General features: G+C 45.7%; 1 protein-coding gene across 1 annotated transcript in view; it reads right to left on the reverse strand.

Annotated features, from left to right (window-relative positions):
* The window catches only part of RHCE (Rh blood group CcEe antigens), a 692,073-nt gene that overhangs the window by 651,743 nt on the left and 21,967 nt on the right, over nt 1-18,363 (reverse strand). Inside the window, exon 2 of the mRNA XM_069622728.1 lies at nt 6,119-6,191. The gene's annotated coding sequence lies outside the window, so the exon portion shown is untranslated. The remainder of the gene's footprint in view (nt 1-6,118; nt 6,192-18,363) is intronic.

Genomic DNA, 18,363 nt, shown 5'->3' on the forward strand with positions numbered 1-18,363 from the left:
GAGAAGGAGCCCAGAAGCACCTGGGAAGGGCAGTCAGTGATGAAGGTCAACTATTCCAGTACCCGGTCTGAAATACCAAGAGTATCTTGGAGCCGCTTATGAGGATAGAATGGTTGACCATGTTAAAGGCGGAAGATAGGTCACAGAGAATGAGAACAGCAGGAGAGTTAGAGTCAAAATCTGCAAGCAGATCTTCATGGGTATTCAGGAGAGCAGTTTCTGTGTGTCACAGCGCTGTCCCTCTGGTGCCTAGGTGGATGAGCCGCCATTGACACTCTGCTACGTTTTCCAAGGAACGTAGGCAACATTCTAGTCTTTTTCAAGATGGCCACCGTCTAGTTAGACATCCTTTGCTTCCGCCTCCAGCACTGTGCGTTGCAAGCCCTCAGACTTTCTCCTCTTACGGGAAAGACACTTGTGCTAGGAAATCTCCTCTGGCCTCCCAGCACTCTCATCTTTGGCCTCTCTCCTCGCTCTGATTCCCCGTTTCAGCCCTTGCCTTTCTCCTCTGGTTCTCCTTCGGTCTCCTGCTTCCCCTGTTTCTGGAGTTTCCCTCTTGGATCCCTGCACCTCTTCTGTGCTTGCTTTCTCCTTCCTGAAGCTATTTCCTCCTTGCTCTTTTCCTCCTGGTGTCGGAGCCTTGGTAGCATCTTTGTGGTTCTCCTCTCATCATCATGCCTCCCTTTGATGCCTTTATTCACCAGAATCTACACTACATTCTACAAGGATTCCCCTACACTATGAGTACTCCAGAATCAACGTTATCACCCTTTTATTTTGCCTTCTTTGGCTTTTTCCGCAGACCGGGCTGTACCGAGAGTAGGGTCTGCCTGTTGTCTGCCTGTTCATTAGTCGGACATAGTGGCTTCACCTCGTAACAGACCATATCTCTTCCAAGAAAGGAAGACCTCAAAGAAGAAAAAGAAAGATAAGAAGACGATCTGGAAAGGGTCCACTTTCGCCACCCGCCAAGGGATATTCAGGTGAGGATCAAGGGAGAGATCCTGTTAATCTTGACAATTTGCAAAGCCCCGCCAGTAAGGCCAGTGCAGAACAGGTACAGGAGTTGGTCACTGCAGTTCAGGGCCTCACACTGGAGGTCCAGAATTTGAAGACCGAAAACAATGTGTTAAGGCAGCTGGTCACGGCTAGAGAGCACCACCCATTGGGTCTCCCTACCATGGGTTTATCTTAGAGCAAATAGGATGGATCGCCTAAGAAGCCTGCATGGTCAATTTCACTTTTCGCTCTGGGACATATGCTTTAGATCACTCCTGAATATGGTTTATGATCTCCAACATGATTGGTAATGCCCTGGCTTGGGTTACTCCCCTGGTCACCTCGGCTAACCCCTTTTTACAAGATTATGGAGCCTTACTGACTCTACTCAAACAGACCTTCGAAAGACCTGAAGTTGTCTACTGCGCCTGTGAAAACCTATTGGACATTCATCAGGGTGCTTCAGATCTACTGTCCTATATGACCATATTCGAAAGCACTGCTGCAGAAGCCGGATGGCCCAATATACCAATTTCCGACGGGGCCTGCATGATGATATTAAGGATGAGTTAGCCCGCACCCATCATCCAGAGACGTTAGTCGATTCATTCTCTTTGGTTCTTCAGATCGACTATCGCTTAACAGAACGAAGATCTGAGAGAGAGAAGGCCCAAGGACTTTTTCTGACTCCCCCAGGGTCTACGGTCTATGCTCCCTCATCTGGTAGCAGGTCCAGGGAAGAACCTATGTATATCGGAGCAGCAAGAGGACCTCTAACCCAGGAGGAAAGGAAACAAAGAAGAGAGAAGGGGCTGTGCTTGTATTGTGGCTCTAATGCCCATCTATTGCGTGAATGCCCAGAAGTGCGACCCCGTTGGGTGGGAAACGACAGACCTCGGTTCTAGAAGGGACAAACAACCGAGGTCAGGTATCCGGTCCCTCTCAGTCACTTTCAGTTAGTCTCCCACAAGAAAATAACAGATTCATGGTTGTAAGCATTGCGGTCATGGTTCAACAATGCCAGATCGATACCTTAGCTCTCATCGATTGTGGTGCTGGCGGTAACTTTGTTGACACTGTCTGGGCTGAAAAGGAGTGAATCCCTAGACTCGAGAGAAGAGAAGACCAAGCTGGTGAAGGGGGTTGATGGACGACCCCTCAGCTCGGGATTGATTACGCACACCACCAAAGTACTGGGGGTCTCCGTATTTCAACACTTCTACACTTCGACATTATCAGTGCAGCACATTTCCAAGTCATTTTGGGGATTCCCTGGTTAAGAAAACATAATCACACCATAGACCGGGCCAAGAATCTTCACCAGTATAACTCAGAATATTGCGTTAAACATTGTCTGTACGAATACCGAAAGGAACCTGTAATGGCTCACAATACCATACATAGACGGCCATAGGAATAAACTGTATTCCCACCGATCTTAAAGAATTGCAAGATGTGTTCCTGGAAAAGATTCCGAAGGACCTTCCATTGCATCGGCCAGAGGACTGTGCCATCAATCTCACTACGGAAGCTCTTGTTCTTTTTGGGCATATGTACCCATTATCCCTTCCTGAGAAGAAGGTCCTTAGGGAATATTTGGATGCCAACCTCCAGAACGGCCTTATCCGGCCATCTCACTCTCTGGCTGGAGCTTCACTGTTTTTCATTCCAACGAGAGATACTCAAGAGCTAAGACCATGCATTGACTATCGGGGTCCCAAGAGGGTGACACTTTGGGACCGTTATCCTATGCCCCTCATCCATGATATCCTGGAGGCTGTACAAGGAGTCATGTTTATTTCAATTGGATCTGCGTGAGGCTTATCACCTCCTGTGCATAAAGGCCAGAGATGAATGGAAGACCACCTTTCGGACTCGTTTTGGTCATTTTGAGTATTGGGTAATGCCATTTGGCTTGCCCCTGCCATTTTTCAACGATTTATGGATCGACTTCTCTGGGACATGCAGTTCCACTCATGTGTATCTCGATGATATCCTAGTTTTCTCCCCCTCCCGGCAAGAACATTGGATCCATCTCAGAGAGGTTCTACACAGACTTCGAGGAAATCAACTCCTGGTTAAACCAGAGAAGTGTCTGTCATGGTCATGAAGTCAGGGGCACAGGCATGCACGGGTTGCATGCACAGGAGACCTGGGTGGACACTGTACTGGTGCCTTTGGCGCCAGGCTCATAAACAAAAGTAAACAAGAACATCCATTTAACACCAAAAAGCTTTTATTATGGACATAGCACTTCAGATGCATTAACCTTTAACATTCCATCCATTAAGCAGGATGCATTAACCTTGAACATTCCATCCATTAAGCAGCCCCAAGTGTATTCTTGGGTGTGGCTGCTAATGGATTGCCTTTGCACGTGCTCACTCTCTAGGAGTGGCAGGGTGTGGCTGGTAAACTGGCCCTAATGGGCGTGCCCACAATCTCAGCTATATAAGCTGCCTCGCTCCTCAAGACAGACGCTTCACGTTATTCTGCACTTGCAAGCAGCGTAACGCTCACCGTTGCCTGAAGTCAGATTTACTTTCGAAGATCCTGCTTCCTGGACATCCTGCTTGCTGCCAGCATATTTACCAACTGGGGGAAGCTGTTCTTACCTGTACATCTCTTCTGCGAACCAAGTATTCATCTTTACACTTTCCGGAACACTGAAATCTTCATCTTGGCACCGCAGCACGACACGCTCCATCGTCGATAGCAGCGCCTGCAAGGAAAAACAGAAGACAAGGTTAGACATCGAAAAAACAGTCAGTTTAAGGTTGTGCTATGCCATACTTCGTGCTTTTCCTTAAACCATCACTTACCTGCTTTCGAACATTGTGGTAGCATCCGTCTTCCATCCAGCCGCGTCTCACAGCTACATTGAGGCCACATTTCCATCTAAGGGAAGAAATCAGAAGACATAATTGCGGGCATAAATAGGAGCAACATATAAAGACATTAAACAGAACAAACAGCATCATAAGAGCTCAAAAAAGACTTACCAATCATAAGGAGAAGCATAGTCGCAGCTGGACTGGACTAATCCTCATCAGGGATCAGTGAAGGAACTAGATCCCATTCGACGCCCCCTGCCAGAAGCAGCAGGACGGAGAGCTTATCTTCCATAGTTCACAGGTGAGCTTTATGGCCCGGCGTATGCTCACAGAAACCGTACATTGGGGTGAAGGGTTCGAGAGGAACAACAATCACAGATTAGCACTCTCACACACTGTTATCTCCACGCAGGAGCAGTATCACCACGTATCACCGCTAACAGCTTTTCAACTGAGGGAGAGGCCTGAAGGGGGTGATTCAAGTTCAGGGAAGGCTGCAACCGTGCCCCAACGCCTCCGCAGAGACCAGATGAGCATAACAGAACGCAAAGCCTCTAATACTCTTTGCCTGGGCGTTATGGAAACTTCAGAAACAGATCAGTTAGCCCTCTTACTAGGGGAATTACGGGCTGAAGTACATGCTTCAAGACAGGAAACCAATGCATTACCAAGGGATCTTATTGTAATTCGAAAAAGAACTGACAAATTGGCAAGACAAATGCTACAAGCACAAGCAGGACAGGTTCCACTGCCTGGAGTGACCCATTCTTCTCATTCTTCCACACCACAACAATCAACACCGGTTCAGGTGGTTCTTCCAGGAGCAGTGCCTCTAGCCCCTCTTGAATGCTTCATCTGCGACCCAAACAAGTTAGCTGTATTTATGAACCAATGTCGCCTTCATTTCTTTTGCAGACCAGGAGCCTTTCCTAATGACCAAGCCAAAGTGGCGTTTGAACTCTCGTATTTAGGAGGTTGTGCGGTGGACTGGTCTATACCTTTGGTAAATCAAGGTGACCCTTTACTCCGGAACTTTGGGAATTTCCAACATGAGATGGAGCAATTGTTTGCCCGTCATACTCAAGGACAAACTCTAGACAACGAGTTGTTGTCACTCAGACAAGGGAGTCAAGATCTATTAACCTATATTGCAACCTTCAATCGTCTCATAGCCCAGACGAACTGGCCAGAGAAGAGGACTCACTCTTTTACCGAGGGTTACGTGGAGAACTTAAGGATGTGTTTTGGCGCAAGTGGTGAATCCCCCTGAGAGGTGTGCGGATTACATAGACCAGACGGTACAACTCGATCATAGGTTGCAGAATCAGAAAATGGATCGAGCTAGATCAGAGGGACGGTCAGTTTACGTAAGACCTTGTGAGAATCAGACTAAACCACATGAACAGTCTGAGCCAGTGCAAATTGGTGGATTGTGAAGTCCCGTTACCAAAGCAGAAAAGGAAAAAAGAAGACAACAGCTTTGCTTATATTGTGGACAAGCAGGTCACTTCCTCCGTGACTGCCCAGTAAAACCACCCATGAAAACGGTTGGGACAACAGGAGAAACTGTTGAAGAAGAAGAACAGAACTCGGGAAACGCCAATGCCCGGCAAGTGTAGGGGTCCACTTGTCGAGCATGAAAAAAGTATCTGTACAGACCACACATCTAGTCCTTCTTGTGCTTTTGGTGAATCACAAGCAACCATCATAAATACATGCCTTGGAGGCATATATTGATTGTGGAGCTGTGGGTAACTACATTGACCAGGATTTGGCTCTCCGAATAGGCCTTCCTCTCCGACAGAAGCAGAAATCGGAAAACATCACAGCTGTGGATGGTTCTGAGCTATCATCCGGCCCAGTGACACAATACACCAAGAAAGTAAAGCTTCTGTGTCAGGACGGGCATCAAGAGGACATTACTTTTGATCGCATTGGTGCTCCTCAGTTCCAGATGATATTGGGAATGCCCTGGCTGGAGACCCACAATCCTAGGATCGACTGGCGAAAATTAGTTCTGACATTTCCTCATGATTGTGCCGACACATGTTACAAAAAAGATGACACCAATCTTAAACCGAAGAAAGGAATCGTGTTGGGCCTCATAAGCTCCTTACCGCTTGCATACCAAGATTACCAGGATGTCTTCAAAAAAAGCGCAAGCCAATGTTCTGCCCCCGCACAGACCCTACGATTGTCAAATAGATCTTGTATCCAGAGCCCAGATCCCTTCCAGCCGAATTTACGCTCTGACAGAACAGGAAAATCAGCATCTTAGGACTTACCTGGATCAGTACCCGGTGAACGGTTTCATTCGCCTGTCCAAGTCACCTGCCTCCTCGCTGTTATTCTTCGTGCCTAAAAAGGAGTGGGAGTTAAGAACTTGTATTGACTATAGAGCCATCAATCATATCACAGTAAAAAATCGATATCCTTTACCACTTATACCAGATCTCCTGAACCAAGTGTAACATGCTCAAATCTAAACAAAACTGGATTTAAGAGGAGCATACCATCTTGTAAGAGTAAAAGAGGCAGACGAGTGGAAATGGCCTTCCGCACGAAGTACAACATCTTTGAATACCAGGTCATGCCCTTCGGGCTATGCAATGCCCCTGCGGCGTTCCAATTCTTTATGAATGATGTACTCCGTGAACTACTGGACGTTTGCGCTCTTGTTTACATTGAGGATATTCTTATCTACTCAAATTCCATGGAAGAGCATGTAAGCCATGTCCGGGCAGTCTTAGAGAAGCTTCAACAACACCAATTGTATGCCAAGTTGGAAAAATGTTTTTTCCATGTAACCGAGGTCGAGTTTCTCGGTTTTATGCTCATACCACAAGGCGTACATATGGATACATGAAAGGTGGATGCAATCCTCCAATGGCCCTCACCAACATCCACGAAAGGAGTGCAAACCGTACTCGGATTCGCCAACTTTTACCGTCGGTTTATACCTGGATTTTCACACATTGTACATCCAATTACCTTCTTGTTAAAGAAAAATCAAAGGTTCCATTAGTCGACAGAAGCTGAAGAAGCCTTCTAGAAGTTGAAACTAGCATTCACTACAGCACCAGTCCTTCGACACTCACGACCAGACCTACCTTACATAGTTGAGACAGATGCTTCAAAAATAGCCATGGGAGCAGTATTGTCACAACGAGACCCTGAAACAGGACAAATACACCACATCGCATTCTGGTCCAGCAAATGTTCAGCCCCTGAGTTGAACTACGCAATCACAGATAAGGAATTACTGGCGATTAAAGCAGCATTCAAGGCCTGGAGACATTACCTTCTTGGGGCGAGACATACGGTCACTGTCATCACGGCCCAGTCTGTTTTTCCAAGGCCAGGTAAGCATAAATATGATGTCTGAATCGAATTACCTGGCCTTTGCGGAGGATATAGTAGAGACCATCTTAGCCGCACCCTCCCTTATAGCAGATGGAATAATACCTGCAACCATCACTAATGACGATGCTTGGAACGAACTGGAAGGTCTGAAGATGAAACTGATCAGGACAGAACTACATGGTTTAATAATGACGGAATATCTACGTGCACACGCGGCACCAGATGGGTTAATTATCCGCATTGAGCCCAGAATCTTCTTAGATCAGATACAGTTTTGAAAAGACTGGAGCTTTATTACAAACAAGTGTACAAGAGATTGGCTTATACTTATAATCAATACGGCCAAGACCATCTCAATTAAACTCATGAGCGAAATTGAACTCAAAATCGACCAATTAAAATCCACGGATGTTCTGGACAATTTTAAGAAAAAGCTAGACGAACTGAATTCCCTGATTAAAGAATTCAAAGATCTGAACCTGAATAAGAAGATCATTAAATTGAAAAAAGACATAACATCTTTCACGCATGAAAAAACATATCCATGCACCGTCGATGGCTACTATGATGAACCACAAATAGGAGCAGCACAACAATCGATTAACACTAGCAGGCGAGGGTGGCAGCCCAGACGTAACAACTATAAGAAACATAACACACCAGCACAATGGAGCTTTTCGAGCGGGAGCTCGGAGGATGATAACAGACCAGGAACCTCGGGAAAACAAGAACGGAATTACCTAAGGCCCCGGGATCAATCAAGAGATAGGCGAGTTCAATTCGTCAATACCAACCAAAGAGGACAAAATGGTCATCGCAAGGCCTCTTTTTTATATCGCACCCAACGAGGAGGCGGACACGCAGTAAAGGCCAAACACAGGGATCCCCGGTAGTAACCAGGAGCAGGGGTCTCCAACAATAACACCACAACTACTAGTCATGAATTTGTCAGATCACAATCTCACTGATGCAGAAACAAGAGTTCTACAAAAGGGACTGAGTTTTGTCCCTACTACACGTCATGATGCCTTTCAGACTAGGATTGAAGTTGCTAGACTTATGAGGAACATCCGGTTATGGCAACACTTTGGAGAATGTGCACAACACCCGGAGAGTACAAGGGAACTAGATACCACAGGTTTGCATCCCAAATCGACCTACTATCCTCCGACGCTATCTGCAGAGTCAATGGTCTTTGAGAAAGCTATTTTCAAAAAACTAGAGGAACTTGAAAAAGAAGACAAACCAAGTTTTCAAAACCTCTCTAGTTAAGAACGACAAGCACTCCAAGACCTAAAAAACAACTCGGCACTGACCATCAAACAAGCCGACAAGGGAGGTGCAACAGTCATCATGAACTCAGGTGATAATGACTCAATGGTAGCCAAACTACTGGATAATCCTAACCATTATAAAATCTTGAGAGGAGATCCCAAACAGTCCTTGTGGTCTACTATAGGAAACATAGTGGAAGAAGCAGCATGCGAGGAACACATTAGCGCAAAAGAGGCAGCATTTCTCACCCCGAGATTCCCGAAATTACCAGTATTTTATGCACTACCAAAAGTGCACAAGGGCATATCACCACCCCCAGGTAGGCCCATTGTAGCAGGAATTGAATCCATCCTGGAGCCCCTCTCGCAGTTCGTGGACTTCTTTCTAAAATCTGAAATCCTGAAAATGCGGTCATATCTGAAAGATACCATGAGTGTTCTTAATATGCTCCAAGAAGTTACCTTTGATCCAACTACACAATTCCTGGTAACATTAGATGTTGAGGCACTCTATACGAATATACCACAGACAGCAACACTAGAAATAGTATAGAAAGTGCTACGGGAATTGGAGACTCCACCAGCAGTGCCAATAGACTTTATCATGCAATTGGCTGAATTGGCTCTAACACAGAATTTTTTCTTACACAATGAAATCTTCTATTAACAATGCTCAGGGACCGCGATGGGTGCCACATTTGCTCCATCCCTGGCCAATCTCTACGTGGCAGATTTCGAAGAACAATACATCTACACAGCAACAAATCCCTTTCGATCACAGATATCGACATGGACAAGGTACATAGATGATATCTTGGCCATATACACAGGTCAGAAATCTCATTTTTACAATTTATGGACTGGCTTAATTCTCGTAATCCTTTTCTGAAATGTACTCATCACATCTCCAAAGAAGTGATTCACTTCTTAGATGTGGAAATTAAAGCAGACAGAGGACAACTGTCGACCACAGTTTTCAGGAAACCTACAGACCGAAATGCCATATTGGATTACAGAAGTTTCCATCCACGGTGTTTATGGGAATATTTACCATTTGGACAGTTTCTGCGCTACAGGCGTAATTGTTCAACAGTACAAGAATATGACTCTCAAGCCAAGATCCTGACAGAGAAACTGAGGGAGCGGGGTTATCCTAAAAAGACAATCAAAATGGCCCGTAAAAGGGCGAGAAACATCCCGCGAGCAATCACCCTTCAGCAAAAAACACGCCCGATAGGTGAAAAGACAATCACTGCAGTGTTCAGTTATTCAAATAAAGTTAACCAGATCAAAAGAGAAATTATAAAACTCTGGCCATTACTGAACATGGGGCCTGTCACTCTGCCGATACCACAGTTTGCCATTAAAAAGAGAAAGAACATACAAGATACCCTCATCCATTCATATAGGCCACTTCAGGACCCCACGAGACAGACCACACTCTGGGGTACTACACCACTCGGTGGACATACACCGTGTGGACAATGTAACGTCTGTGCCTTAACCAAAAAATCCAAAACACTGGAATTGGGCTTACCCACTCTGTGGCGTCAACAATCCCTAACCAATTGCAACACCTCTAATGTGATCTATATGATCACCTGCCCATGCAACAAAAAATATATAGGGATGACTACAAGACCAGTCAAGAAGCGCATACAAGAGCACATGTCATGTATACAAACCAAAAGGGAAAATGCCCCTCTAGTTGAGCATTTTACAATACATAAACATAAGGCTAACAAAATGACATGGTCCATCATTGAGAAGGTGATGTGCCCAAGAAGAGGCGGAGACATGGCCAACCAGCTCCTCAAAAGACAGCAGAAATGGATATTTCGCCTTCAATTAGACAAAGTGGGCCTCAATGAGAGCATTGCATGACAAACACTGGCTATGAGCATTTGAGTAGGCTCGGTGTAATGCCATCCGTACATGAGTTTTTCATAATAACAGTACCTGTACACGTGATCCTACTCTCCCACGTCTCATTTGACCAAAGTGGTTCACACCAAATAAGGATTAGCCAAAAAACGGATTAGCTATTGCCATATCACACTCAGCGAGAATTTGACCCACAATACCCGGTTTCTTCCGATGCAGGGTCGCTTTGCCATAGTGATAGCAAACACACTAGAAGGCATTCGCGATTGCCCTCTTCCGCACCTTCAGGCCTGAAACATGCCTGACTTCCGGACTGATGTGGTGATACGCGCAACATGGCTGCATTGTATACACGACACGTCAGTCTGACGGCACGTGATCCCAGATAGGTTTATGATTGGCCCTCCCACATTCGACTTGTGTACGCGGCACAGGGAAGACCGTTACGGATCGATGCTTGCACTTGAACACGGTAAGCGTTGTGCGATTCATGTGATATGCGAAACAGAATATAGTCCCGCCCTCGGTGATGTCAGATACCGCATGGACTTTTGCTGCACTGAGCGCGCTTGCATATGTGATGAAGACAAAACCCTCCCTAACAGAGCTTGTGCTGTGTGTTTTGATCTAGGAGCATGACACCATCTTTGAACAACGGAGACACCAGGTGTCCGTAACCTGGGGACAAATCCAGTTACAAACAAAGACTTACGCTCAGGTTAGTGGCCATCTGTGTCATATGGGATACAATAGAGCGTACTTCACAGCAGTATATACTGGAGATATCGATCTAGGCCATTGGATATGAAATAAATACAAAAGCAAACTTTTCGTAGGCTTTGGGGTCCGGGTGTAAACACCCTCCGTAGGCTTACCTTTTGGTTCACAATTGTGCAAAGAAGTAAATCATACCACGTCCAGTGTAGTGTTTTGAAGAACAGGATTTGCACTAGGAAAATTGCTAACCCTAAAAGTCATTTATTGACAGTGAACAACCGATAGTGACGTGTGGATTTACTATGTCTTTGGTTTTTACACAGGTCACTCGTCTGTTTCAGCCCTGCCGCACCGAGGAGGTGGTAAAGTATTTTTTACCCACTTTCCTCACCAGTAATCAAACACGGGGGCACAGAACTTAGCTCTCTTACCCTGTTGTTAATATTTAGAAAAAGACTATCCTGAAGAAAGCGACCTTAATAAACATGAGTCGCTGAAACCGGTAGACAGTAATTGCTACACATGATAGATACTAAATGTACTCTCTATACATGAGCAATTTTTACCACCCTTCACTTGCGATACTATAACAAAGATCTAGAATCTCGCAAAGTGGCGAGTGTTGTAATGTAGGTCTTTTTGTTGCTGGTCTAAACACAAATTCAGAGAGATTCTAACCTGACTTTGTGATATTCCTTTTGAAATCACAGTGATGGGGGTGTGACAAACAATCCTTGGGCAAATAAACTTGGATACAACCCAGTGGATGGATGTTCCCCTCATCACACAAGCACTGTTTTTAGACCTGGTATTGGCCTTTCCCCATGCATACACATAGGGGGAGAGAGTGGTTTTAGGGCACATTTACACAAGGCTGAATGGTGTATAACATCTAGAAGATATTAGTGTCTCTTCTTATTCTTTCCCCTGTTTTTGTAGCCGGTCCAGCAGCGCTACACAGGGACAGAACAGTTGACCAGGAAGGGACATTCAGAATTTAACTCTGTCCTGTTCTGTCTTCCTACATAGCCTTGACTATGTGGGTGTTAAAACCCACATTAGCCTCTTTCTCTGTATAAAATACTTGTGCCCTCAACCACGGTGGTTTTATTTCCATAAGAATAGGTGTTGCACCTGGCCTTGGAAAAACAGACTAGGCTTTTGTTATTTCCACTAAAATTCATAGACAGTTGGTAATAGCCCAAATCCTTGGGTCACACAACTGATTAAGTAAGGGCATTCCCTGTTAACTTCTGTTAACTGCCCCCACATACTCTCACTGTCATCACGGACCACCTTAACTTGCAATACTTGAAAACCGCCAAAGCACAATCCTCGCGTCAACTTCGTTGGGCTCTCTTTTTCACAGAATACAATTTAATTATCACGTATAGACCTGGAGTACGAAATGGGAAAGCAGACGCTCTATCACGCATGAGTGAAGAAAAATAAGCTTTTACAGCGTCCGACCCTGTGGCCATAATTCCTGAGGAAAGGATTCAAACCAGAATAGCTGCCACCACGTGTGTGGATGACCAAAGAACTAGTTTGCAATCCCCGATGGATCAATCAACACAAGAGGAATGGCTGTTAAAAGGTGACCAGTACACCATTGAATACAATCTACCGTATTTCCAAGGACGATTATATGTCCAAAACCAAGAACTACAAAAGCAAATCATCATAAATTAACACGATTCGATACTGGAAGGACACCCAGGAATAGGCAAAACTCAGGCTAAGGTAAAACAAAACTACTGGTGGCCAACCTGGCGAAAAGACATTGCCCAATTTATTGAAACCTGTAGTGTCTGTGCACAACACAAGTCTCAGAAACAGAACCCCGCTGGCTTACTACATCCCCTAACAGTACCGCCAGCACCTTGGCATACCCTGTCAATGGACTTCATCACGGATCTTCCACCCTGCAATGGATACAACACCATATTAGTCGTTGTGGATTTATTCTCCAAAATGGCCCATTTCATCCCACTAAAGGGACTCCCAACTGCGTCAACTCTCGCTTCTGTGTTCCTAGAGAAAATTGTTCGATTGCATGGATTTCCATCAATATTAGTATCTGATCGCGGAACTCAATTTTTTTTCTGCCTTTTGGAGAAAGTGTTGTAGGATTGCCAAAATCGATCTCGGGTTGTCCACAAGCCATCACCCTCAAACTGATGGGCAAACTGAATGAACTAAGCAAACTTTAGAGCAATATCTCAGGTGTATGTTGCAATAGTCTGAGGATTCTTGGAAAAATATACTCTGGATAGCTGATTATGCATACAACAACTCAGTTCACACAAGCACAGGGCAAACTCCATTCTACACTTGCATGGAGGACATCCAAGGACCTCAGTATTTGATCCACCCGATACCCTGGAAATGCCAGCCATAAAAAACTTGCATAAAACCATCACTCAGGTTCTTAAGGATGTGACAGAGCATCTGACCAAGGTTAAGGAAAGACAAAAACTGTTTGCTGATCGACATCAGAAGGAAGCTCCCGCCTACAAGATTGGAGAAAAGGTGTGGTTAGCATCCAAATATATTCCCCTAAAGGGGCCAAGAGCTTTCTGCCAAGATACCTGGGCCCCTATACTATAAATTCCATAATCAATCCTGTCGCCATTAAATTGGAGTTACCATCTCACATGAAAATTCACCCCGTATTTCATGTCTCTCTCCTCAAACCCATGTAATACAATACACAGCTTAGTCTCTGCCAGAGCCCGAAGTAATAGATGGAGAACCAGAATATGAAGTCAAATCCATCCTGGACTTCAAGGTGGTTCAATCAAAATTGTATTACCTAATTGACTGAAAAAGGTTACGGACCTCAAGACCGAACCTGGAAACCCAATGAACATGTCGATGCTTCGCGTTTAATCAGAGAGTTCCATCGCAATAATCCCACCAAACCAGGACCGGGAGGAGAACCACCCTTGAGAGGGGCCTTGAGGGTGAGTGCTGTCATGGTCATGTAGTCAGGGGCACAGGCATGCATGGGTCGCATACACAGGAGACCTAGGTGGACACTGTCCTGGCGCCATTGGCGCCAGGCTCATGAACAAAAGTAAACGGAACATCCATTTAACACCAAAAAGCTTTTATTATGGACATAGCACTTCAGATGCATTAACCTTGAACATTCCATCCATTAAGCAGGATGCATTAACCTTGAACATTCCATCCATTAAGCAGCCCCAAGTGCATTCTTGGTGTGGCTGTTAATGGATTGCCTTTGCACATGCTCACTCTCTAGGAGTGGCAGGGTGTGGCTGGTAAGCCGGCCCTAATGGGCCTGCCCACGATCTCAGATATAAAAGCTGCCCCGATGCTCAAGACAGACGCTTCGCGCTATTCTGCGCTTGCAAGCAGCGTAACGCTCACCGTCACCTGAGGTCAGACTTACCTTTGAAGATCCTGCTTCCTGGACATCCTGCTTCCTGCCAGCATTCTTACCAACTGGGGGAAGTTGTTCTTACCTGTACATCTCTTCGGCGAACCAAGTATTCATCTTTACACTTTCCGGAACACTGAAATCTTCATCTTGGCACCGCAGCACGACACGCTCCATCGTCGACAGTAGCGCCTGCAAGGAAAAACAGAAGACAAGGTTAGACATCGAAAAAACAGTCAGTTTAAGGTTGAGCTTTGCCATACTTTGCGCTTTTCCTTAAACCATCACTTACCTGCTGTCGTATATTGCGGTTGCATCCATCTTCCATCCAACCGCGTCTCGCGTCTCACAGCTGCATTGAGGCTGCATTTCCATCTAAGGGAAGAATATAGAAGAGAGACATTATTGCGGGCATAAATAGGAGCAACATATAAAGACATTCAACAGAACGACCAGCATCACAAGAGCTCAAGAAAGACTTACCAATCATAAGAAGAAGCATAGTCGCAGGTGGACTTGACTAATCCTTATCAGGGACAGTGAAGGAACTAGATCCCATTCGACGCACCCCTGCCAGAAGTAGCAGGACAGAGAGCTTATCTTCCATAATTCACAGGTGAGCTTTATGGGCCAGCATATGCTCACAGAAACCGTACTTTGGGGTGAAGGGTTCGAGGGGTACAACAATCACAGATTGGCGCTCTCACACACTGTTATCTCCACGCATGAGCAGTATCACCACGTACCACCGCTCACAGCTTTTTAACTGAGGGAGAGGCCTGAAGGGGGGGATTCAAGTTCAGGGAGGGCTGCAACCATGCCCCAAAGCCTCCGCAGAGACCAGGTGAGCGTAACAGTGTCTATTTGAAGTCCCTACAGTGCCCTATCTATGGTATATCCTATCTGATAAAGGCATCAAGATGGAGCACCGTAAAGTATCAGCTATACTCAAATGGCCTACTGTTACTTTTGTTAAGGACATTCAGCGATTCCTCGGATTGGCAAATTTCTACCGCAAGTTCCTCCCTGGCGTCTCAGAGATTGTTCTTCATATAACAACCCTCCTAAAGAAGGACACACCATTCCGCTGGGGTGAGGCTCTGGAAGCAGCCTTTCAGTGCCTCAAATCCGTGTTTTGTTCAGCTCATATCCTGCTACAAACCAACCAGGATCTCCCCCTTATGTTTGAATCCGACGCCTCTGCTGCCGTGGTAGGAGCTGTACTTAAACAAAAAGTGGAAGGTCAAGAACATCCCATCGCATACCTATCAAGGACCCTGTGTAGAAGCGAAGGCAATTACTCTGTGACTGAAAAGGAGCTGCTACCTATGAAACTAGCCTGTGAAGAATGGCGTCACCTGTTACAGGGAGCCTCCGATCCATTTGAGATATGCACTGACCATCGTAACTTACGGATTCTACAGCAGATGGAATGACTTAACCCCTAACAAGACCGGTGGGCTCATTACTTCGCACAATTTGATTTTTCCGGCATCTACATACCAAGCAGTCAAAACATTGTGGCAGACGCTCTGTCTCGTTGTCAAGATGTGGGTATCCCTCAAGGTGACCTGCAGGAACATCTGTTTCGAAGGAATAGATTTGTCTTTGTTGTGACTTCGTTCTTGCAAGACGTCAAAGAAGCCTCAACCTCCTTACCCCAGGAATGGAATAAGCACCAGAAGCTGAGTCTAGAAAGGAAGGAAGGTGTGATGTTTCATGACAACCGGTTGGTTATACCGGAGGTGTCTTTACGGACACGAGTCCTATCTTGGTGTCCCGAAGACAAGACCACAACCACCGAGGTTTCTGCGCTACATTGGAACTCTTTCAATGCAATTTCTGCCAGCCGACCATTAGGGCAGATGTGAAGACCTACACCCGCACCTGTACCATTTGTGTTCAAAGTAAATATAGCACCAGGAAACCCATTGGCTACTTGGAACAAGGCCCTTTACCCACATTACCCTGGAGCCATCTCTCTACGGATTTTGTGGTGGATTTGCCACCCTCTCAGGGATGCACAGCGATTATGGTCACCATTGACTCATTTACCATGATGGCCCACTTCTCTCCACTCACAGGATTACCAATCGCCGCAGAGATGGTTAAGATATTTAATTGCGATATTTTTCATCTACACAGACTCCCTGAATATATTGTTTCTAACCGTGTATCCCAGTATACATCATTATTTTGGGCAACATTATGCAAGTTGTGAGGCATAAGGAGGGCTCTATCATATGGATACCATCCACAATCCAACAGCAAGACTGAAAGACTCAATGGAACACTACCATAGGTGTTTCATCAACACCCAGCAGGATAATTGGGTGGATCGCCTACCAACTGCGGAATTCTCCTTTAACAACTCCATGCATACTTCTACCAGGTTGAGCCCCTTCTATTATACCTATGGTTTACACCCACATACTCTACCAACCTCAGTGTATTGTCCTTCAAAGATAACCCCCATCAACTCCTTGTTGACAGAAATCACAGGAGCCCACAACATTGCCCGTCTGAGTTTAGAAGAGAACAAGAAGAGGCACAAACAAGTCAGATAAGCATCGGAGTGAGGTACCCAGATGGGATGTTGGGTCTAAGGTATGGTTCTCCACAAGATATCTTCCTAGGTGGGTCCACTCTTCAAATTTTTCCCCTCGGTATCGGGCCTTATGAGATCATTGCTAAGGTCAATCCTGTGGCTTTTAGACTATGGCTACCCAGTTCTTTGAGTCGCTTACATCCTGTTTTTCATTTATCCCATTTATGTCCCTGGGAGTCTGACCCTTACTCTCGAAAGAAAAAGGAGCTACAAACTCCCATCTCTTCTCTACCTAAGGAGTATGAGATCTCCTATACATGTGACTCACGCTACCACAAGGGAAAACTCCAATACCTGGTTAAGTGGAAACGCTATCTTTTGTCCGAAAACTAGTGGGAACCCAGATCCTACATTAAGGCACCCTGGCTGCTGCAAAGGTTTCTTCGGATGCACCCAGGTAAACCTGGTACCACCGGGTATAGGAAGGGGCATACTGTCACAGTGCTCTCCCCCTGGCACCCATGGAAGAGGTGGAGGAGCCGCCATTGACGTTCTGCTATGTTTTCTGAGGAACGTCAGCAACTTTCTAGTCTTTTCCAAGATGGCCGGCGTCTAGTTGGATTGTAATTGTAATGGGTAATTTATAACGTGCTTAATACCCATAGGTTTCTAAGCGCGGACCTGGGGATCGAACTTGTGTTGCTCCGCGCCGTCTTCCTTCGCCCATGAGCAATCCTCCCGAGATATAACCTTTGCTTCCGCTCCAGCGCTGTGTGTTGCAACCCTTCAGACTTTCTCCTCTCACGGGTAAGACGCTTGTGCTAGGAAATCCCCTCCGGCCTCCCAGCGCTCTCATTTTTGGCCTCTCTCATCACTATGCTTCCCCGTTTTAGCCGTTGCCTTTCTTCTCTGGTTCTCCTTCAGCCTCCTGCTTCCCCTGTTCCCAGAGTTTCCCCTCTTGGATCCCTGCGCCTCTTCTGTGCTTGCTTTCTCCTTCCTGAAGCTAATTGCTCCTCGCTCTTTTTCTCCTGGTGTCAGAGCCTTGGTAGCTTCTTTGTGGTTCTCCTCTTATAATCCTGCCTCCCGTTGCTGCCTTCATTCCCCAGAATGTACACTACATTCTACAAGGATTCCTCTACACTCAGACTACTCTGGAATCAACGTTATCACCTTTGTTTTTTTTTTTGCCTTCTTTGGCTTTTTCCCCAGACTCGACTGTACCCAGAGCGGGGTACCTTGTCTGCCTGTTCATTAGTCAGACATAGTGGCTTCACCTCATGAGAGACCATATCTCTTCCAAGAAACGAAAACCTCAAAGAAGAAAAAGAAAGATAAGAA

Source organism: Ambystoma mexicanum, chromosome 11 (assembly GCF_040938575.1).
Source record: "Ambystoma mexicanum isolate Mex_15411 chromosome 11, UKY_AmexF1_1, whole genome shotgun sequence".
Classification (NCBI taxonomy): Eukaryota; Metazoa; Chordata; class Amphibia; order Caudata; family Ambystomatidae; genus Ambystoma; species Ambystoma mexicanum.